This window comes from Amyelois transitella, chromosome 13 (genome assembly GCF_032362555.1).
Source record: "Amyelois transitella isolate CPQ chromosome 13, ilAmyTran1.1, whole genome shotgun sequence".
Classification (NCBI taxonomy): domain Eukaryota; kingdom Metazoa; phylum Arthropoda; class Insecta; order Lepidoptera; family Pyralidae; genus Amyelois; species Amyelois transitella.
The window spans coordinates 10,051,668-10,076,542 of NC_083516.1; the positions used below are offsets into that span (position 1 = coordinate 10,051,668).

Below are 24,875 nucleotides of genomic sequence, written 5' to 3' on the forward strand. Positions count from 1 at the left end.
TTAAGAAATTAAAAAAAAGGAATTATTTAAAATAACATTCTTTTTATAGCAATTTATCGCGACCGCGCTTTGCAACTTCATTCAGAAATACGATGTGACGAGATAAGAGTAAGATTAGAAATAGTAAGAATTATTAATAAAGCCATTTCTAATAGTGTCATAAACCGTAATTAGCTAAGTAGGATGCTGTCACTCCCGTGACGGATAATATTCATATCCCTGACATCGAAGAAGCTAGATTTTATATATAAAATGGTTATTTTATTGCCGTGTGGTTCCCGGCACCAATACAAAAAAAGAATAGGACCACACCATCTCGTTCCCATGAATGTCGTAAAAGGCGACTAAGTGATAGGCTTACAAACTTGGGATTCTTTTTTTAGGCGATGGGCTAGCAACCTGTCACTTTTTGTCTCAATACTATCAATGAGCCAAGATTTTATCCTTCAAGTAGTCACAAACATACATCCACCCGTTCTTACAAACTTTATATACCTAAGTTTGGAGGTATGTATTTGTTCTGTGGGACATAGGGTAAGCGTACCAGCGAAGGGCGTTAGTAGAACCAAGTTATGCAACGTCAGCAAGAACAGAGGTCATCGGCCCGAGCCAGTGATGTGCCGCGACCAATTTACGAGACGAGGCGCGATTTATGACTGTGCCTGTTTTAGTCGACTGTGGTTGAGGCAATGTGTTTTACCACAGAGGCAAAATGTAATGTGTTTTTTAACCACAGATAGAGAAGGGCGTGTTCGCGTCGTGTTTTATTGTAAAACAATAAAGTAGTAATGTAAAACTAACTAATGGCTTGGTAAGCTTCATATTTGAAGAATGACAACGAAGCGGAGGCTTTAACCTGGCAGAGAGACGAAAATCTGATCAAAGACAATAATCATCTATGAATGAATCATCAAGCCAAACAGCTGAAAGTAGCCTATAAGTCTTTTCAAGACTGTTGGCTTTGTCTACCCCGCAAAGGATTCAGACGTGATTATATGTATGTTTGTGTCATGAATATATTTTTCCGTACATACATACATATGTCACGTATTTATCCTTTATCGTATTATATTAGGGTGTGCACCATGAAAACATAGTCCCAAAAATAAAGTTGAATTGAGAACCTCTTACTATTTTGAAGTCGGTTATAAAGACTGAACAGCCGCGTTTGGCTGAATGGCTTATTTATTTTGACCCTAAATACTTCTTATTAAATTAATATTTAAAGAAACCATAATGTAGGTGTCACTTCGGACACGACCAAACCCCCAGGCGAAACCAATATACATTACAAGCAATATTTGAATCATGGGCATGTGGAGACAACCATTGAGAATTCTACATACATACATACATATGGTCATGTCTATATCCCTTGTGGGGTAGACAGAGCCAATAGTCTTAAAAAGACTGAATGGCCACATTCAGCTATCTGGCTTAATGAAAGAATTGAGAAATTTAATTTTTATTAAAAAAAAATTAATTGGAAAAATTAACGATCAAATAGCGACAGGTTGCTAGCACATCGCCTAAAAAAGAATCCCAAGTTTGTAAGCCTATTCTTTAGTCACCTTTTACGACATCCATGGGAAAGAGATGGAGTGGTCCTATTCTTTTTTGTATTAGTGCCGGGAACCACACGGCACGGTACTGAGAATTCTCGTAAACAAATTATGTAAAAATTAATCAGACAGGCCGTTAAAATTCCTCATTCTAACACGTCGGCGGTAAACGCAGTTAATTCATAAAAAAATACAATAAGAATGTGCATACGCATACACGCGAACGCATAATTTTCCTTTTTACCACAGAACAGCGGTCAGAACCGGAGCGTAGCATTCCAACAAACTGACACGATATCAGGCGCGCACTCGACTCATTCAGAATATCCGAATCGATTAAGTAATTACGAGAATCGAGAATCGCGATTGAGCGGCTCGTCAGTCCCGTCACTATCCCACGTAAAATAATTGAAAGAAATTTATATAAAAATGTTTAGAGTGATGATGCGTTGATGAATTGCTATAGAACGCGCGAGACACTAGAGTTTGAATAGTATAAATTATATATGGGATATTAATATGAAATACGTAAAAATAGTAATTCAATACAAAAGTAATTCCAAAAGTTTCTAGAGTTCTTTGGTCTATTAGTTATCAACCCATGTTTGCCAAAGCATAGTTCAGTTCCTTATGGAAAGCTGAAAGTAATTTATATTACAAGACAAATATCTATAGAGTAATGCGATGCTATTTTGCACGAAACTAGGTTGAAGCGTTCTAAATAATGGCCGAGTTTTCACGCTAAGCGAAGATATTACAAAATTTTTATACCTCAAGCATGCTTCAACCGAGAACATTTTTAATAATACCTTAAATCTCATACTAAGTCATTTATTTAAACAGAGGTCAGGGACGAGCGCCGACAAGGTAAACATGAGTCTATGGTATTTGTCTTATCTACTTCTCTGTCTATCTTTGAGGTTGACAGGAGAGTAAGAGAGAGAAGATGATACATATGCCTTGTCTACGCTCTTGAATATCTCCAGAAAGTTTAAACGAGCGGCCATGAGAATAAAAATAGTTCATATTGCAAAAACATAATAATAATTAAGTTTCATATCTTTATGTTACGTAAACAAAATGGGCAGATTCTATGGCCATATACTCTTTAATATAATGTTGAAAGTGAGATTCAGACTTTCAGAGGTAGTGACAATGCGGCCCATCGCTTAATCGATTTGGGGCCAAAGAAAAACATTTTTTGTATGTATGTTTGTAACGCGATAACTTTCAAATCGCCGGTCTGGTTTTGATGAAATTGAAAAGGTTAAAATCAACAGTATTTTGAAAATAGTCGGTGAAGTCGATTTTACGATAGTTACAATAAAAAAAAAATATGTTCGCGGGTTCTGAATTCGCGGTAAACGTAGAACTAAATTTAGATTTTAAATTAAGAATCTAAATTTGTGGCTTTTCTGAACCGCGCGCTCTACTTCAAACGAAGAAAACACTAACTCTATGTAACAAAAAGATACCATCGCCGGATGCCGCAGACCATTATTGCTCATTTTCGTTTGGAAATCGATAAAAAACGACAAATTGGCGGCGAGAGAACGATGTAGTTATAGTTTTAATGATGTTAAAGTCTTTGACACTTGTTTTTTCTCGCTGACTTTAGGTAAAGCTGTTTTTTTTTAAATTACCGTTGTTAGTGTGGTTGCCCTCAAGATAATAAATACTGCTCGTTTTATATTTGATAGTAGTTGTTGCCCGCGATTTTGTCCGCGAAAACCATCTGTATTGGCTTAGAGATTGGATTATAGAATAAAATCGAATAGATTTATTTTCAAAATGGGATACAACGTTTAACTTATTGACGTCACATCACTTAAATCTCATTATAACTACTACCGCTTCCAAAGCGCACATGTAGAAGAAGCGGGAAATAATATAAATGGGAAAGTGTATGTGTGTTTGTTTCTGTTTAACGCAAAATCTGTTTGACGTAGAGATTTCGATGAAATTTGGTACACGGGTAGAATATAACCTGGAATAACTTAATAACTACTTTTTATCCCGAAAATCCCACAGGCTCGAAGCCCCGGGGCGCATCTTGTAATACCATAAGTAATAACATTCACTTAGCAACTTACTCGCGGGGGCTAAATTTCTATGATACACACTGTAGGTATATATCAACCTAGGCCTTAAGTATAGTCTAGCTCTCAATCTAGCCAGTAAAGCCAGCTACATTCTCAGCCAACTTTCCAATCTGTGTGATAGAAAATTCGCGCGCAGCGGATTTTCTAACTTGATAATACAGAAAAGAATACTTAAGTATTTTTGTTATAGTTACCTACTTGACAAAAGAAAAAATTAGGAGATATTTGTTTAGATCAATTATAATAAAAATCTATAATAATATTATGACATAAAATAATAATATGTCAATTCAATTTAAAAAAACCAGAAGAAGTTTTGATAAGGTTGTCATACTACAACGTACAAGATTATTTAGATTCATAAAATATATAATCAGTTTTCAGTTTCTTTTATATTATTTACTTTCTATAATGTTATTATAATGGCGCCACCTATGTGCCATGCCCGTTAAAGGTTGCTAAGTTGAACTCCATTCCTAATATTAAAAACAATGAGTACCTACACTTAGTTGGCAAACAAACTAATATGAATATGAACAGATCCTTAATATTACTTTGAATAAAGATCAAAATCTTGACCAGATTTTTGGTAAAAAAAAAAATTATTTAAACGTATTAGTAAAAGTAGTTACTCGTAATCACTGTTACTTCATTAAGGTTTTTCTTTTCATGACTCTGAATTAATTAATAAATGCATTAAAACAGATGTATCGATATTGTTTTCCTTAATTTAAGTACCTAATGACTACACTTTGAGTAATTTGGATGATACCTTTTATCTATTCTATTCCTATTATATTTTATTATATTCTTTTTATACTATTCCATAATAAACGCTGCCATATGCAAGCGGGGCCACAGTATTTGAGTTGGCAACATTTAAGTGGACTTGCAATAAAATAAAAAAAAAGATTTGCAAAATATCCAGAGTGCACGGTAGAGGAATTAATGGCCAGATTCAAAAAGTATTTTCATTACAATCTTCTTAGTCGTAGGTGCTGGCTTTCTTGAATGATTTTGAAAATAGATTTCAGTACAACGTAAAAATACATTAAAAATTGTAATTTGAAGGAAGAAAAAGATAGTGTATTTTATGAGTAAACCTTAACGACTATTTAAATAAATGGAGTATTCATATTAATTAATATAGTGCTATCGGCTTGTTGGTTAAGGATTTAACTACGTATAAGTTTTTAAGGCTGTAAACCGTAAATACGTAACATATTCTGATCACAGCATTAACAGAACTCAATAATAATTGTAGCGTTGTGTGACTGAAGAATAATAAACGGGCAAAATGGAAATTATTTAACAAAAATCCTGACCTTTATAATTAAGCTACTTTGTATAACAATGTTAATTACATAATTAAATTTCGTCAAATCATGATTCTGAATTAATTTTCTTATTAACGAGAACTTCGCGTGACTAGGCAAAATTAATATTGTACTTTATTATTGAACTGACATTTAATTGCTTCTTAAATACTGTTCGGAAAAATCTGTATTACAGATAAAATAGGTGCCATTTATATATGTTAACTTCTTTAACGATTCATAGACGAAGTATATCCGTTAAAATTGCACAAGTTTTCCTTCACCGCATACCTACTCATTTAATCAGGAAAATCAAAACACTGGCCGCCAACTACCCAATCTGAAAAAAGTAAACAATCGCATAAACGAGGAACAGTTCGAAAATTCAAAAATGGAAGCTAATTGTGGTGCTCATGAATGGAAGAGTCGCGTGAACAGCGGCAGTGACCTTGTGGACTCGACTGGGCCAGGCTATTGCACCGCACACGCTTCGCCCCGTGCCTCGGCCTCCCCAGGCCCGCACGCAAATTATTGAGCTGCCAGCTCCCCCCCTCCCCTCTACGTTCCCCGCTGCACTTCCTTCCGCGGCCTCGTCGCCCGGGAATTTAGTTTCACTGAGCTGGGTTGCGTTAGGTTATGATTTAATATGTTGGATGCGGGTCTTGGGTACGATCTGGGTTAGAGATTCAATTGATTTTATTATACTGTCAGTGTTTTATTTAAAAGTTAATTTAAGCTTGTTGTTGATAAGTGGCATAGAGTTTAGTACATAACTTGACGTTTCAAACCTCACAAACTATGACTATTGGAATCAACGTGAGAAACATTCGAATTAAACATATCTTATACCAAAAATGAAATGCTTTTAAAAAGACATTCTCACATAAATTAAAGAGTTCTTATAGTTGAGATAACCATAAACTAAGAACAGCAACAATTCTCAAGAAAAAAAAAATGCCTCTAGAAGCTCTGAAACACATAAATTCCACACCCGCAGTCCCTATTCAACACGCTCGGAACGCTACACATCTCAAGAATTATCGATTTTCACTAAAGGAAGCGCTCCAATTCGGCCTCGTCCCGAAATTCCCACAATTTCGCACTCCGTCCCACATCTAGCCCCCAGGAGACGAATGAGCGCGAAACATCACGTTTTTACCGCCTGTTTTGAATTATAAAGCCGCCAACAGCTGATCGCTGTTGCCGCTCCGTCGTCTTGCAACGTTGCCGCTTCGTGCACGAGGCGATCGACCGAGCAGACCCTGCCTACAGACCCGACATTTCCCGGCTCCTGAAATAGTTGGCTGTTCCCTTTTTTGGACGACGACGTGAATTTTCGTCCATCTATGCGGTAATGGCTACGTAACAAGCGTGCTATTTTGAATTTCTATTTTGTGCGGTAAAAGTTTGTTGTACGTTAATTTTAAATCGATGCTTTCAAAAGTCCTTGTAACACACATTTGCGTTACGGTCTGCTGTGCTCTGTGATGCCTTATCAGTTGTAGTTTTCCCGCTAAGAAATTTTGTTTGTGTATATGTTACTGTAAAAGCCCGAACTGTGGTAAATCCTAAGATTTTCCGGTAAAACCTAAGATTTACCAACTTTCCATGGTAAAAGTCCGAACAGTTCTTTTATTTCGAACTTTTACCACCATTCACTAGGTAAATCTTAGGATTTACCTCAAGAGCACGGTAAATATTGAAAATGATTTTTTTACTATAAGAATTAAGTAAATGCTAAGTTTTACCAATGATGACTGGTACATATTAGTTTTGGGAATAAAAAAAAATATTATTCTTAATCATTTATTTCTACCTTTAGCATTATAATAGGCATGTATTTATGAATCTTACATAATTATGTATTTAAATTACAAAAATAAAATATCTTCTCACAAACATAACGCTTAAGTGGCTAATTAAATCTCACTAAATCGGTATGATCCTTATAATTTGGTATTTTAAGGAACAAAGTTGAAAAAAAAGACAATCGTCATTAATTAGTAGGTACTAAGTACCTAAGAAAAATATTATTTGTTACAACACGGAGTGCTATTGTGGCACTTAGAATTACAAAGTAATCCTGATGACTTGCAAGCTCATTTCTTCGACAAGCATTTTTTGAGACAGTTACATTTTTTTTTTACCGTGGCATTATGGTAAATCCTAAGATTTACCAATTACATGGTGGTAAAAGTTCGAAATAAAAGAACGTTCGGACTTTTACCATGGAAAGTTGGTAAATCTTAGGTTTTACCGGAAAATCTTAGGATTTACCACAGTTCGGGCTTTTACAGTAACATATATAACATATATAAAAAAGAAAACGACTTTATTTTGAAGGCAAGACAACGTAAGAAATATTTCATACTTATTGTTTTTTCTTTTTCCTAGACGTAAAACAAGATAAAGAAATCATTTCTAAAGAAGTGAAATAACAGGATGCTTTCTACTTCAGAGTTATCGCGTTTTCTTTGTTCTAAATTTTTTCGTACACTTTACTTAATTAAACTCTTGTTTTTTATAGACGGTACAAAATAGTTCAACATTTTCCATTAGATTAATGGACATCGGACAGCGCAGAGCAGAAACACTAGCCGAAGCGATATTATATGCTCTGTGTGAGACACTTTTCGTGATAAATCGACAAACAAAAACATAAAAAAATATATGAACACAACAGATGATGTTTTTCTATAATAAATATTACGGCAAATAATAGCTGGTTAGCTATTATTTATTATTACGTACCACTTAGCTAATACAGCGATGGCTAAATATAGAAAAATCTAGATTTTCTAAACTTGGCCTCGGTTTTCGTGCGTCACAAATCAAAATTCAGATAGGCATGTGTAAACTAGAAGAGTTACAAATGTGATAAGAACTTGTCATAATTTTACTCGTACTGGTAGTTTTTAGAAGCTTTAACCTCAATCAGTTTCTTAATTTAAAAATCTATATTCTTTGCCTCCTCATGCATTGTTTATTGTTAGCAATTTTTTTTTGTTTTATAGATCAGCAATGATTTAAAATATTTGGTTTAAATACTGGTCCATCATTTTAGGTGTAATATTTCGGGTGTAGTATATTTACTTGGCACGTCTTTACAACATACTAGTTAATTAAAAACAACAGCAGCAAAAAAGTAACAAAATAAAATGGCGCGTAACATTTGTCACATTACCCTAAAAAGCCCAAAAGGCAAACATAAATTAGTATTCATGCTTTTATCTTTTGACAACGAACTTGGCGCGTGTTTGATGAAAATAAATATCTTTTTTGATATGGAAAAACTACTGGCTGTTTTGTGCACTTTTTTTTTTCACGAAATGTAGCCATTGGCGTTTTTTACAAGATTACAAGTTTCTAAAGAACGTTCTTTTTCTAAACAATACTACTAATACAAGTGTTTTCGTTTTTCTGTTAATATGAACTACCTACATGAAATATATATTTTTTTCTTATTGGCCTCAGGATCAAGGAATTATGTTATGTTACCTACTTAAGTCCGTCCTTTCTAATTGCGTTAGTCCCGGAAAAAACCTCACCTCTCTGGAGAGCAGCCCGGGTTGCGCCTTTGACCATGATGACAACTTACTTTAGGGCTAGCTCGATCTGTTTAGATCCAGTTTATACCTATATTTATATACTAGAGGCCGCCCGCGACTTCGTCCGCATGGAAACCCTATCAATCCCGCGGGAACTCTGGGATAAAAAGCCTATGTGTTATTCTGGGTCTTCAGCTACCTACATACCAAATTTCATGGTAATCGGTTCAGTAGTTTTTGCGTGAAAGAGTAACAAACATCCATACAAACTTTCGCCTTTATAATAGTAGTAGGATTTATTTGTAAAGACTAGGTATATATTTATGAATTACACACAAAAGATAAAAAGGTCAGGTCAGGTCAAAAGTACTTGCATGAAGAGAGTTATTAATGTGGATGAAGCGAAGGAAGTATGCAGAGATCGTGGCATGTGGAAAGAGGTAGTCTCTACCTACCCCTCCGGGAAAAAGGCGTAATTTTATGTATGAATGTATTACACACAAATACTAATATAAGATATAACCAAGAGCCATAAAAGGTTCTTGAAAGTTCAATTGCTCACAAATTGTACAAAGCTATGATAAAAACACGTTTTAAAATGACTTATTGCAAGGAAATAGAGCTTAAAGTTGGGTGAAACGTGGGATTTTCTGCTGATGTATTAGTGTCAGTACCGGCCATTGCACTCTTAGTTAAGCCAAGTTACTTAGCTAGTTAGAAGCTGAGTAGAGCTTACTCAAATTAAAATTTTTTATTCATTATTATAAGACACTTCATATCCTACTAATATTATAAATGCGAAAGTTTGTAAGTCAGGATGTCAGTATGGATGTTTGTTACTCTTTCACGCAAAAACTAATGAACCGATTACGATGAAATTTGGTATGTAGGTAGCTGAAGACTCAGAATAACAAATAGGCTTTTTATCCCGGAGTTCCCGCGGGATTGATAGGGTTTCCATGCGGTCGAAGTCGCGGCCGGCTTTGAGTCACTTAATAATTGTCATATCTTTTGGTTTCACAACATTGGTTGACCTTAAATAAATTATGTACTTAAAAACTAAGTTTACTGCCGTTTCCTAAGCGTCAGTGCAGATGAAGCGGTAACAAACTGCACTGGAGCATTTTCTTCAACAACGTCAACTTCACAACAGTTCAAACTTAGAATATAAACTTGGACGAGTGAATTACTACTTCACTATATTTGAAACTCTTCTGTTAATGAATGAGGGACTGACATACGTACGGTCCGAACCACTGGGTACCACCTACTACTACTAGTACAAGATACTTGAAATTTAGCATAAAGGTGGTCTTGGGGTACACTAAGAAAGGATTTTCCAAAATTCCCACGGGAAAGGATATAAATGGCATTATTGTTTTCAATATTAACATTTATAGAATCTATTGATTATAGTGCCGTGTGGTTCCCGGCACCAAAAAAAAAAAAGAATAGGACCACTCCATTTCGTTCCCATGGATGTCGTAAAGGGCGACTAAGGGATAGGCTTATAAACTTGGGATTCTTCTATTAGGCGATAGGCTAGCAACCCGTCACTTTTTGAATCTCAATTCTATCATTAAGCCAAACAGCTGAACGTGGCCTATCAGTCTTTTCAAGACTGTTGGCTCTGTCTACTCCGTAAGGGATAAAGACGTGATCATATGTATGTATGTATGTATTGATTATATTAACATTTATAGAAGTGATGTGATAGATGAGATGATAGTGAGGAACACAAGGCCCAATAAGCCTCCGTTTAATAAAACATTAATAGCTAGTTGGTGGCATTTTAAATTCATACATTAGGTACATACACATTTAAAAAATCATCGTATTATTATATTTCAGCCAGTTTTATCGATAGAAGGAATAAACAATTAAAAAAAAAAAGGAAAAATGTACACTTAGTCATTTCATAAATGTGCATAGAAATGCAACTTTCTTAACTACATTGCATTGTGGCTTGGCTATTGTGCTAGACAAAACAATGTTTTTTAAATTAGAAAAATTATGAAAGAAAGAAAATATTTCTTCACGCAATTTGAAAGGAGTTTGAACGGTTAAAAGCCGTGTTTTATATTCAAAACAGATTGATTTTACTTGCCATGTGCCGTGTGGTTCCCGGCACCAGTACAAAAAAGTATAGGACCACTCCATCTATTTCCCATGGATGTCGTAAAAGGCGACTAAGGGATAGGCATACAAACTAGGGATTCTTTTTTTTAGGCGACGACGGGCTAGCAACCTGTCACTATTTGAATCTCAATTCTATCATTAAGCCAAAAAGCTGAGCGTGGCCTATCAGTCTTTTCAAGACTGTTGGCTCTGTCTACTCCACAAGGGATATAGACGTGACCATGTATGTATGATTTTTCTTCATAAAATAGGTGTGAGATAATATAATGCACACCCTTGTTTAAAATTATCTTTTGTTTACGCCATTTATTGAGGTTTACCTACTTATAAAACTTGGGATTCTTCTTTTAGGCGATGTGCTAGCAACCTGTCGCTATTTGAATCTCAATGCCCTACAGCTGAACGTGGCCTTCCAGAATTTTCTCAAGAAAGAAGGACGCGACTATATGTATTTAAAAAATTAAATAAGTATTTAACATTTATTTCTCATGTTGTGATCTTACGCGACTATATGTATTTAAATAGACAATTAAATAAGTATTCCTCATGTTGCAAGTTAATATTATGAAGTTTTCCCTCCAAGTTAATAATAAATGTTGCTCCTCTACATTTGAAATATACCGAAGTCGAAAGGGGTCGCCTTTATTAAATAACTCTGGAGTTATTGAAATATCTAAAATATGAAAAGTTTCAGCTCCGGAGCAAGATTTCTGTAAAAAAATGAAGATGGAATCTTTTCTCTTAATTTATATGAAAATTTTTCCTTTGGTTTTTTTTTACTCTATCTTTAAAAATACTGAAAGGCTATGTTCAACAGTATAGTACAGGTCTCAATGATGGAATCGAGACTCAAATAGTATTTATAGCTATTTCAATTGTCTAAATAAATATTTTTTGGCTTTGAACACATTCTCTGATCAGACAATGTTTTAAACATGTTTAGTTCAGATGAACTCAACATAATTCTTAAAAATTTTGCGCATTTTGTATGTTTTTTAAATAAAATATTAAAAAAACACATACAAAATGCGCAAAAGTTTTTAAGAATTGCCAAGCAAAATAAATAAATAATTCAATGTGCGATAAAGACAGAAAAAGTAGGAAAAACAAAGGTGATGTAATTATAGTTTGCCAAAAACATTTGCCGCTAGCAAATACGACGTGAAATTGAATCAAACGCAGCTGCACAAACTAACGAACTGCGTTCCTATTATAAAATCAAAAAAAAGAATACTTAATTTTTTTTCGGATATTTTGACTTTTATAGGCGGCTAGTGCCGTGTGGTTCCCGGTACAACTCCTCCTCTTTTGCATGGATGTCGTTAAAGGCGGCTAAGGGATAGGCTTTAAAACTTGGGATTATATTTATTGGTGATGGGCTAGCAACCTGTCACTATTTCAATTTCAATTCTATCATCAAGCCTAAAGCTGAACGTGGTCTATCAGTCTTTTCAAGACTATTGGTTCTGTCTACCCCGCAAGGGATATAGACGTGTCTATATTTATGTATGTATAGACGGCTAGCAACCTGTCACTATATCTTAATATCAATTCCATTAAGACATCCAGCTAAACGAGCCTTCGACTCTTGTGAGCGTTGACTATGTCTACCCCGTAAAGAATGGGGACGTGATACGTCTGCTATAGCTGACTGCTCGCGCACATTTTTTATGGTCCTCTTTGACTTCATCGTCATTTACTTATTTAAGTACCTATCTATGCAAAATAAAATAATCATAATTTCGAGATTTACATACATATGTATTTACACAAGAAAAAACGTATTAAGTATGAAAGTTAAGGAGATGAAAGTATAAAAGCCAACGAACTCACCGTCCTATCCTCTAATGTTGAGTACTGAAAAAGTACAAAAAATTGTTAGTTTTTCATTCAAATTCAAATTAAAAATTTTTATTCATTATTATAGGATACTTCATATCGCTTAATAATTGTCAAAACGTATGGTTTAACATCATTGGTTGACGTCAATTAAATTACTTAAAACTAAGTTTACTGCCGCTTCCAAAGCGTCAGTGCAGATGAAGCGGTAACAAACTGCACTGCGGCATTTTCTTCAACAACGTCAACTTCACAATTATCCAAACTTAGAATAGAAACAAAACAAGTAAGTATATTTTATAATATTTAGTAGGAAATTTTAGACAATTGTAGGAAGTATTAGTTATTATAAAGTTAGTTATTACTAGAGAAGATAAAAGGAGAATAGAGGGGAGAAAAATAATCAGTTTAAAATGTCTATATTATTCAACGTTAAAAATTAAGAATATATTTTCACAATAAAAATTATTTTTTGATATTTTTATAACATATAAGAAGGTTGCTTACACAATTAAACATGGTTTCGGATTAAAAGTGTCATAAGGGATAAGATCCATTGAAATTTTTCACGCCCATCTGAATACATTTTATATTTGTTTAAAATTAAATAGGTGAATTTAATGCTAATATCATCATTCTCTACCAGTCAACTTTCAGAAAATAACAAACAGATGACATATGTATATAAGTAACCAGCTGAACGTGGCCTACCAGTCTCTTCAAGACTTTTGGCTCTGTCTACCCCGCAAGGGATATAGACGTGACTATATGAATGAATGTAACCAGGTGCCAATTTCACACTGATCACGTCTGATCTCAAATTGTGTGTGTGTGATCTCAAATTTCTAGTGGGTAGGGGTAGTAGAGGGGATTTCCCACGAAACTCCCATGGGAACAGTAAAAGAAGAATAATATGAGAACTAGTACTTCTATTAAAAAGACTGATAGGCCACGTTCAGTTGTTTGGCTTAATAATAGAATTGAGATTCAAATAGTGACAGGTTGCTAGCGCATCGCCTATAAATTGAATCCCAAGCTTATAAGCCTATCCCTTAGTCGCCTTTTACGACATCAATGGGAAAGAGATGGAGTGTTTCTATTCTTTTTATATTGGTGGAAACACACGGCACTAACGTGGCCTATCAGTCATTTTGGGATTTTAGGCTCTGATTATGCCGCAAGGGATATAGACGTGACTATATGTGTGTGTGTGTGTACTCTTTTAAATTTATAATAGAGCGCATTAGGTTGCGGAGGTCAAATGGGAGTCGCTTCGTGTAAAAACCTGACTCACCCAATCCAGGATCCATGGTCAAAGGCATACCCCGGGCTCCTCTCCAGAGTGGTGAGGATGCAACCGGGATTTGAACCAGGAGTAGAGCGTATGTATATAAATTCAAATTCCTAATTTTTATTCATTATTATAGGATACTTCATATTGTTTAATAATTGTCGTTTATCATCAAAACTTTTGGTTTCACAACATTGGTTGACTTCGTATAGTTGTAATTCGAAGATCAGTTTTTCAACAATTTTTTTAAATTAATTTTACCCTAGTCCGAGATATTTTTAAATCCCCAAATGTCATTCCCTGTTAGTCTCCGTGACATGACGACAGTCGCCTTTGATCAGCTTTAACGAGACTAGACAGATTTTAACGACTTATTTTTGTATAATTAGCTTCTACAGAGCATGTTTATAGAGTGTATTAGTTTGGCTGTTTCTCGTAACTTCATTCATCTCAAATCTGTATGAATTTTTACTTTTTAAGTTATTACAATATTTAAGCTAAGTTACTGCAAAGTTTAATGAGAATCAGTTTAATAGTGATAAACATACACATATCCCTGAAATCTCTCGCATTTATTTATAATATTAATTTAGGATAAGTGTTTAAAAGTAATAGAAATGAAAATTCAATTATCATTTGAATTCGTTATGCCAAATGTGATTTAAAGATTAAGGACAAAAGATGTGAAAATTGAAATTGAAATATGGTAGATACAGTTTTGGTAGAAATACATACATATATAAAATCACGTCTATATCTTTTGTGGGGTAGACAGAGCGGGGTAAATAGAGTCAAAAGTCATAAAAACATTGTAGCAGAATTAATTGGGTTTATTATAAAACGAATAACTGACTTCATCGCTTTTTAAAAATTTTAATATCAAACATAATTTCACATAAAATGATTTATAACGCAAAATAATACCAATGAACTATTTTACATACAGCAGTCTCCACGTAGGAAAATAAGGGCGCGTTAGTTCGTGAATCGCATTATGCAACATCGGAGTAGCATGCGATGCAGTCACGCGATTTTTGTCACTTTCCCTTGTAACTATACTATCTTGTTCTTCATTTGGTATTTACAAATTTGTTGTGAATGGAGAGTGTGTAAGTCAGCGGCATCATTAACTATTTTTTTTTCTTTTTTTAATTTTTGCGTGTTTGCATACGGATTTTTATTTTATTGAAGTGAGATGACAACAACGGTGTTGCCTCAGGATGTCATTGTCAGTAACAATGGCCAAATTTTCCCTCCAATTTTTCTAAAGTTCATCCAAAATCGATAGAATAAATATGACGGTAGTATACGGGACGGGTGACAAGAATAGGTCTTAAAAGTCTTCCTTGCTTATGAGAAAATTAATAAAATCCTCAATAAATTTTGCTCTCTAAAGTCTCTTTACAATTCAAGTACCTAAATTTATAGATAGAAAATAGAACAAAATCCCCAAAAAGTAGTTTCCTCAAAAATGTATAAGTTATCAGTTCAAATGTACCTACGTAGGTACATATTATTATTAGTATCAGTGTGTAATTATTATTTTATTAATTATTGAGTAATTTCAATCATCATCATCATAAAAATGGAGTGGAATTAATTAACATCTGCAGGGTTAGCAGGGCACGCGCGACGCCTTTTTTGTCGCGCGACAAACCTATCGCTGTTTCGCTTTTCATTATAACGTGAAACGGGACAGCGATAGTTTATCGCGCGATAAAAATGTCGACGCGCGTGCCACTCGGTAGGTAGTTATAGATTTGTTAAAAATAGAGTTATTTTCTTTATAAAGGCCGCCTATTAATAGACTGAAGGATTCAAAGCGAAATATTTGCATTTCAAACAATGATTGCTTATTGTATTCGGAACTTCGTCATTGTCATGTCATTTTAACAAAACCGCGGATATAAGCGGATCAAAGTATCAAATCTGGCGGAAGATAAGAACTTTCCATAGCACAATGGCAAGAACAGGCAGATCTACATACAAAGAAATATACATACTGTTAGTAGGGTATAATATCTGTGATTATTATGTAAATTCATAAAACAAAGCTGCAAGGCGGATTTGTTTTATTATTAAACTAGCTGTGCCCGCGACTTCGTCCGCGTGGAATAGTTATTTTGGGCATCATTGAAGTCTTCCTTCCTAAGTAATTATCCCTTCTTTTTCACATATTCCATTATTTTTGTGCTCCTCACAGTTGCAGCGTAATGTTATATTAAACCTTAAACCTTCCTCGATAAATGGTCTATTCAACGCAAAAAGAATTCATCAACGAACCAGTAGTTCCTGAGATTAGCGCGTTCAAATAAACAAACTCTTCAGCTATATAATATTAGTATAGATGGATCGGAAGCATTTTTCAGAGGCTGTTGGATATTTTTACTATTAAAATAAAATCCATATTCACACATATAATTAATTAGAAACTGACCGATGATGCCTGTACTGAAAGGTACAGTACCGTTGTAAGTACAATTAATTAATTTCCTTTAATTATCAATTACGATGACTTTATTGATGCGTCACGGCGGTCATAGGCCGTGCACCGTTGACATCTAACTGTTACACGAATACACACAATTACGTTGCGAATGAGACCTTTTGTCCGTCTGTTTGTACAGTCAACACAACATCAACCTGCACAATCACTGCAAATTTTGCCTCTGTTACCACGTTATAGAGCATGTATACTTTGATGCGCAGTTGACTGTACTATATTCAAAAAATGGTCGGTGAACTGTTAGGCTGCCTGTAACACATTAACATCACGCCTGTTTCCCACAGGGGTAGTCAGAGACTACGCATTTCCAGCAAGTGGATCCCTAAAGATTCCTATCTCCCGCTTCCTCCATACTCATCATTCATTTCATACATACTCGACGATTATGGGTATTCCTAACTTTCCTCCTATTCGATCTCCCGTTTAAAAGACGTTCGCAATTTCCTCCTTAAAAGTTAGACGAGGTGAACCCTGGCCCACTTTTACATACATACATATGGTCACGTCTATATCCCTTGCGGGGTAGACAGAGCCAACAGTCTTGAAAAGACTGATAGCCCACGTTCAGCTGTTTGGCTTAATGATAGAATTGAGATTCAAATAGTGACAGGTTGCTGGCCCATCGCCTAAAAAAGAATCCCAAGTTTGTAAGCTTATCCCTAAGTCGCCTTTTACGACACCCATGAGAAAGAGATGGAGTGGTCCTATTCTTTTTTCTATTGGTGCCGGGAACCACACGGCTAATATTGATCTATGTTAAATAAAATTAACCGCAATTCAAAGCGAATACCGTTACCACTTACTCCACATTTGCGGACTTATGAAAAAAAAAACTAAAAAAAATTTTATAATCGTAAGCATTAAGTAAGCATAAAAAATTGTGTAAGAGTTGAACGAACCCTTGGATTTGAACCTGTGACCTCGAAACGGTCGGCCGATCACGACTACCGATTTTTTTTTTTGCTTCCAACATACTGACGTCCCCACAGATTTGTATGTCACTATTGTTTTTTAAGGATTTTATATTATGCGATCACAATCTTTATAACCTAACGGGGTAACCAGAGCCAACAGTATTGAAGAGCCTGTGAGGTCACGTTCAGCTTGTGTGGTTTTTGCCATAAAAGACCCACTCTATATTTTCGTTTTCCATCTCTTTGCCGTGTATGTCGTAAAAGGCGACTGAGGGATAGGGTCATATAATTGGGATTCCTCTTTTAAGCGATGGGCTAGCAACCTGTCACTATTTGAATCTTGAATCCCAATTCTATCATTAAGCCAAACAGCTGAACGTGGCCTTTCAGTCTTGGCTCTGTCTACCCCGCAGAAGATATAGAAGTGATTATGTTATGTTATCTAAGTAAGTAACTGAACTGTTATTTTTTTCAATCTGGATATTATGAGAAGGAAAAACAGGTAAAATTTTAACGAAATTTTAATGATGTGTGTATTTTTGTCACTTTATCACGCAAAAACAACTGAACGGATTTTCATAAAATTTTTCATTATTGCAATATAACTTAGATTTTGGAATAACGTTACAAGTTGTACATTTATTACTATACTTTAGTGTACAAAAAAAAATCATAAATGCAATCCCCGTAGCGTGACAAGCGCGACGCCGTTTTTAAAGCGCGAGAAACTATCGCTGTGTCGCTTTTTATTATAACGTAAAAGAGAACAGCGATAGTTTTCAGCGTCGCGCATTACATGCTACGGAAGTTGGAAACACTTTAATGAGAGAGTGAAATACACGTCATGTTGAGAGAATGGATGAAGACAGACTAATGAAAGACAATGTGCATCCGTCCACGATTTAGATGTAAGAGATCTATATTTGTAAATTGACGTCCGATGAAAATGCTGCAGTGTAGTTTGTTCCGCCGCTTCTTCTACACATGCGCTTTGGAAGCGGTAGTAGTTATAATTAGATTTAAGTTATGTGACGTCAATAAGTGATACCTTGTATCCAATTTTGAAAATAAATCTATTCTATTCTATTCTAAAAGGAATTTATAAGGCGGAGCTGACTGTAAAAGTGGGACAGGGCAGGCCTCGTCGCACTTTCAAGGACCAAATTTCGAATGTCTTGAAAAAGGGCCGTGTGGTTCCCGGCACCAATACAAAAAAGAATAGGACCACTCCATCTCTTTCCCATGGATGTCGTAAAAGGCGACTAAGGGATACGCTTACAAACTTGGGATTCTTTATAGGCGATGGGCTAGCAACCTGTCACTATTTGAATCTCAATACTATCATTAAGCCAAATAGCTGAACGTGGCCATTCAGTCTTTTCAAGACTATTGGCTCTGTCTACCCCGCAAGGGATATAGACGTGACCATATGTATGTATGTTGAAAAATGGAGATGTTAGGAGTACCCCCGTAACCGTCGTATATGCATGAAAAGAGTAATGAGTGTGGAGGAAGCGGGAGAGGTTTGTGAGGATCGTAGCAAGTGGAAATCCATAGTCTCTGCCTACCCCAATGGGAAACAGGCGTAATTGTATGTACGTATATATGTATGTACCTACATAGAATGTTGCATACCCGCAAAAAATATGTTTTACGTACTTACGCGTAAAAGATATTTTTTGCTGAGAGTACTTAGTCTTGGCGTTTTTAACGGTTGAATTTATAACAGTAATAATTCTGCCGCATCTCATTATTTTCAGGTCGAGTTTTATTAAAAAAAATTGTGTGCCACGATGATAATTTTAATTATATTTTCAAATAAGTAATGTTGTATTTTCTTTTCATTTATTGTCATACAATGTGTTACGCTTAATTTCTTTTTTATTACAGTTTGTGATTTAAAAAAAAAACAAAACACAAAAAATAAGAAAAAAGTTTATTTACTGTAAAACCATGTTTTTGTTTGGAATTTAATATCTTTTTTTAATTTAGGTTTAAGATCCTGGATAAAAGCGCTTCCTATTAATTAAGGTGGAGATATTTTACATATGTATAATCTATTGCGGGGTAGACAGAGCCAACAGTCTTGAAAAGACTGGTAGGCCATGTTCAGCTGTAATGACTTAAATGATGATTGAATTCATATAGTGACAGGTTGTAAGCCCATAACGAAAAAGAAGAAAACCAACTTAATTAGCCTATCCCTTAGTCGCCTTTAACGACATCCACGGGAAAGATATGGAGTGATCCTTAAATGTTTCTTAAATTCCGGGAACCACACGGCACGATTAACCTTCAAGAACAAGTTGCTTGTGCATAAAGAGAATCTTGTTCAATATATAGACGTTAACAGTTATAATAGCCGCCCGTACGTAAAAAGGGCGTATTGGAATTTTACTATGAAAAGGCGAGAGACCACAGTGTAGATTCATACGACCATACCAAGTTTTGGGCGTGGTCAGTCTGCCCATTTTGTGTTAGCGTTCACATTATACTATGTTCACTAGTTGGAATATAGTTTATTAATTATCTTTTGGATTTTAAGAATTTAAGAGCGTATTTAATTTAATATTAAAAAAAATATATATAATTTTTTTTTAACATTGCTGAAACCGGGGGATAAAGCTAGTTTTAAGTATATATATGATTCAGGAAATTTCAATTTATCTGAGAGCGTAAGTGGTCGAATCCGTAAGGTGCCCGGTTAAAATGCGTGATGCGCAGAAAGGCACAGGTTCAAATCCCACCTCGGCCATAACCAATGACTATTTTCAAAGTAATGTACTCGTACATATTAGTTTACGACATCCATGAGAACGAGATGGAGTGGTCCTATTCTTTTTTTTATTGGCGCCGGGAACCACACGACTAAGGAAAGGTGGGACGAATATTACAAAACAAACAAGAAGTATGCAGAAATCGTGTCAAATGGAATTGTATAGATTAAACATCACCCTGTATGATAAAGCATCGATTGAAAGGTACTCTATACTAAGTGCAGTCCAATTCAATTCATAAGGAAATCGTTACTTTGGTTTTGCCGACCATAATTACCTACCGCGCGAAGTAAGTAGGTCGTCGGTCTTGGCTATTAGCATTCTAGATTCAGTTCTGACCCGTGTCGGCTAAGAAATCTACACAAATTACTTAAGAGTGCATTACGACATTTTTTTATATAGGCATTACAGCCTCCGTAGCACGTGTGGTTCCTGTTGATGTCGTAAAAGGCGACTAAGAGATGCCTATCCCTTAGTCGCCTTTTACGACTTCAACAGGTACCACACGTGCTACGGAACAGGACAGGTAATATAAGCCTTTATTAACTTGGGATTCCAGTTTTACTATTTGAATCTAAATTCTATCATGAAGTCATACAGCTGAAAGTGGCATTTCAGTCTTTCGACACCGTTGGCTCTATCTACCCCGCAAGGGATATAGACGTGTTTGTATGTGTGTATCTACATATATTCACTTTTAGCTGTTTGTCTTAATGATAGAATTGAGATTCAAATAGTGTCAGGTTGCTAGCCCGTTACTTAAAAGAAGAAACACAAGTTTATAAGCCTATCAGTTAGTCACATTTCATAAATTATATTTAATTTCTGTTACAGCTATCAATTCAACAGGCCACGTTCAGCCTATTAGGATCCACCACGTCAGCTTACCTACGACCTACGACAAACAATTAGTTCCAACTGGGTCGTGAATGACTGATTAAATATTTATCTAGCGAAGGACATATGGCAGACGGTTGTCATACGAAATAACAATTAATTATCGAATGCGGAGGTCAGATAGGAGTCGCTTCGTGTAAAAACCTGATTCGCCCAATCCAGGATCCATGGTCAAAGGCATACCCCGGGCTCCTCTCTAGAGAGGTGAGGATGCAACCGGGACTAAAGTCAAGAGGAAGAAAGCGTCAACGAAAATTTATAGATAATTCATTGTACAACCGGGACTATATAGCCAGGAAGCAGACTATAGATTAACGTCCAAAGTCAATTTTCGGTAATTGGGTAAAGATGTCTGAAAGAAGGAACTTATCTACAGCAGCTCAGCAGTAGAACGTACGAAAAGAAACGTAACGAAAGTACACTAAATAATATAAGACTATCGATATATTACCTACAATAAGCCAATCATCAATGTAATCGCAACTACATAACAAACGTTTATTTTGATTGTAGCTGCTGTAGTCCATAACACTGAATATTTAACATGGCCAATTTTGAAGTAAATATCGATCGTATAGACAAAGAATGTCCAGATTTAGAAAGAGACTTGCGCTGTCATAATTTTCCATCGGTAAGTAGTGAAAATTTAATTCAAATTGTGATGAAAAATAGAGTATGTGTAGAAGAGACTTGTTAGCTGTGAACAAGACTGTTGTTTTACAATCACAAAAATGGTGTCTTTATTTTATAACGATCAATAAATAATAAAATAAATAAATATATATATACGGGACAAATTACACTGATTGAGTTAGCCTCGAAGTAAGTTCGAGACTTGTGACGAGATACTAACTCAACGATACTATATTTTATAATAAACACTTATATAGATAAACATCCAAGAGCCAGGCCAATCAGAAAAAGTTCTTTTCTCATCATGCCCTGGCCGGGATTAGAACCCGGGACCTCCGGTGTCATATACAAGCGTACTACCGCTGCGCCACAGAGGCCGTCAATTGGTCTTAAATCTATAAAAACTCTTTGTTAGGATTTATTTACTCCATTGTTTATGAGACTAGGTATTCCAACTTCTCATAGTTATTCTATGTTTTAGCGGAAATTACACAATTACCCCATTTTCTCTAACAAACGGCAAAGTTAATAAATCAACATCAATCAAGGATTTCCTTTTGTGTTGGCAAAAATGGATCAACGTGGCGTGTGACAGATGGTTGTAATCTCACGTTCTTAGGGAAAGCCTCGTTTGAAATATACTGGAAATTTCCAAGATATAATTGAAGACATAATTACCTACTTAAATAATAATATTTAGTCATTTATTTCAGTCGCTTTGTGATTGACAACCGCCGTTAAAACGAGACTTATTTGTCGTTCTACACAACTCATCTGTTCTGTATTTGTTAGAAATACATTTATTAACATATCTTTATGACCCAGGCCGATCAGAACAAGATAAATATTTTTTTTAACAACTGAATTTCATCACTTGATCTAGTCTTTAGAAGCAAGCAATTTACTACTGCGTCACATTTATCCTAGTATCCTTAATATTTCTAAAAAAAATCTCATGGGATAAGTTGTTCGTAATGACTACACACACAGACTTTAATAAATATAGACATACACTTTTTGTTAGATCATGTATCTATATAAATATGAATAATGGCAAGTCAGTACAAAGCGTGATCGGTTTTTGTAGGAATAAGATATCAAGACTATTGAAAGAAAGAAGTTGTTTATTTGGCCAAAAAATACACATATTAAAATTGTGTACGATATACGTCTAAAAATGTACCACTTGGCAAAAGTGACAGTGTGAGCAGTGACGCTAGCCTTCCGTGGATGCCTTTGACAAAATAATTTCTATTATGACATCTAGAATCTAGTGTTTACTTTACTCGTATGTATCTTATTACGAACTGGTGACGTCAGAGCCATCAATCGCCCTGATTGGCCCATGTCACTCGCGCTGTCTCTGATTGGTCGATAAAAATTTAATCCGCACTCTAATTGGATGTAATCCGATGAAGTTTTATATTTTATCGGATTATATTCGTTTTTCGAAGTACACTTTTTTGTGGAATATTCGTATTTCCAATTAGTTAATGCATTTGTTTAAATATTCATTTGCTAGAGAGCTTTTTTATTTCGCCCTACAAATATTGAGTATGGTATTAATGTACTCACAACAAGAAAATACTAGGCACACTCAGTGGCCTTAATACCTTTCTTAGCCTTTAATTAACTTTTATATGTAAAAGTGGTTATGCACCATATACATATATCTGAATGTAAGTGATTTTCTATAGTAAGTAGTTGAAGTAAGTACCTAAATATTTTCCTACACTGAAATCGAAACAAAATTCCCACCATTAGCTACCGGAATTTCAACAATAAATAAATAGGTAATAAAGTCAAATTTCCTCTCTTCCATCTCAAAAATAATTAATTTACGTACAATCATACCAATTAATCTTCGCCATAAAAGTTACAAGTGCAATTCTGCCCCTAATTACAGGGCACCTTATATTGAATCCTGAACCACTGTCCGATAAATTGGCAGCAGGCTGTCTCACTCGCACAGCAAGGAAGCTGTATTGCTATCTCTATCACGCACGTCATGGCCAGCCTTCAAGAGCACCTACATTGATTTTATTTCGGCTGGACTAGGGGTTATATTGAGCTGCGTACACACCACGCATAATACTCGCTGACTCTCAAAAGTGCCGTGTGGTTCCCGGCACCAATACAAAAAAGAATAGGACCGCTCCATCTCTTTCCCATGGATGGCGACTAAGGGATAGGCTTACAAACTTGGGATTCTTTTTTAGGCGGTGGGCTAGCAACCTTTCACTATTTGAATCTCAATTCTATCATTAAGCCAAATAGCTGAACGTGGCTATTCAGTCTTTTCAAGACTGTTGGCTCTGTCTACCCTGCAAGGGATGTAAACGTGACCATATGTATGTATGTATGTGACTCACATAAGGGCATTAAATAAAACAAATATATACGGAACTGAACTTACTTTAAGATATACATATCCTAGACACAGGCTAATCAGAAAAATTCCCTTTTCCATCTTGATCTGACCAGGGTTAGAACCCGGGTCCTGTTGGTTCAGAATTACTGTGCCAAATAAGCCGCCAAATTGACATCCCCAACAAGTTTTACGCTACAATCATTCTTATAATTTCAAGTACAACGCGGCATTCCTGTTACTACCCCACTTGGCGTGAGATCCCGGTCACATCCTCACCACTCTGGAGTGAAGACCTGGATGCACAGAGTCATTGATAAGCTAAGTCAAGTTTTTACATGAAGCAACTCCCGTCTGAGCTCCACAGCCTTTACAGGGGAACCCATTTCGGCTTATAATAATACTAGAGGCCGCCCGCGACTTCGTCCGCATGGAAACCCTATCAATCCCGCGGGAACTCCGGGATAAAAAGCCTGTATGTTATTCTGGGTCTTCAGCTACATACATACCAAATTTCATCGTAATCGGTTCAGTAGTTTTTGCGTGAAAGAGTAACAAATATGACATACTCACAAACTTTCGCATTTATAATATTAGTAGTACATATACATATGGTCACGTCTATAACCCTTGTGGGCTAGTCAGAGCCAACAGTCTTGAAAAGACTGAATGGCCACGTTCAGCTATTTGGCTTAATGATAGAATTGGGATTCAAATAGTTGCTAGCCCATCGCCTAAAAAAGAATCCCAAGTTTGTAAGCCTATCCCTTAGTCGGCTTTTACGACATCCATGGGAAAGAGATGGAGTGGTCCTATTCTTTTTTGTATTGAAGCTGGGAACCACACGGCACTAATATTAGTAGGATGGCATAAAATTCCAATTTCTACAGTTGACCCGGTGTGGACGCCGCTTTATATAGTTGCCTGGGGCTTTCAGAGCCCATTCGGGTACCTATATTGATTTAATTTTTCGCGTATATTTA

At 35.6% G+C, this 24,875-nt stretch overlaps 2 protein-coding genes across 2 annotated transcripts in view; both read right to left on the reverse strand.

Moving 5' to 3' along the window:
* LOC106137183 (AP-2 complex subunit mu) overlaps window positions 1-2,515 on the reverse strand; it is a 127,538-nt gene extending 125,023 nt beyond the window's left edge. The window contains exon 1 of the mRNA XM_060947587.1: window positions 2,505-2,515. The gene's annotated coding sequence lies outside the window, so the exon portion shown is untranslated. The remainder of the gene's footprint in view (window positions 1-2,504) is intronic.
* LOC106137170 (uncharacterized) overlaps window positions 1-24,875 on the reverse strand; it is a 74,686-nt gene that overhangs the window by 39,121 nt on the left and 10,690 nt on the right. The gene's annotated exons all lie outside the window — the stretch shown is intronic.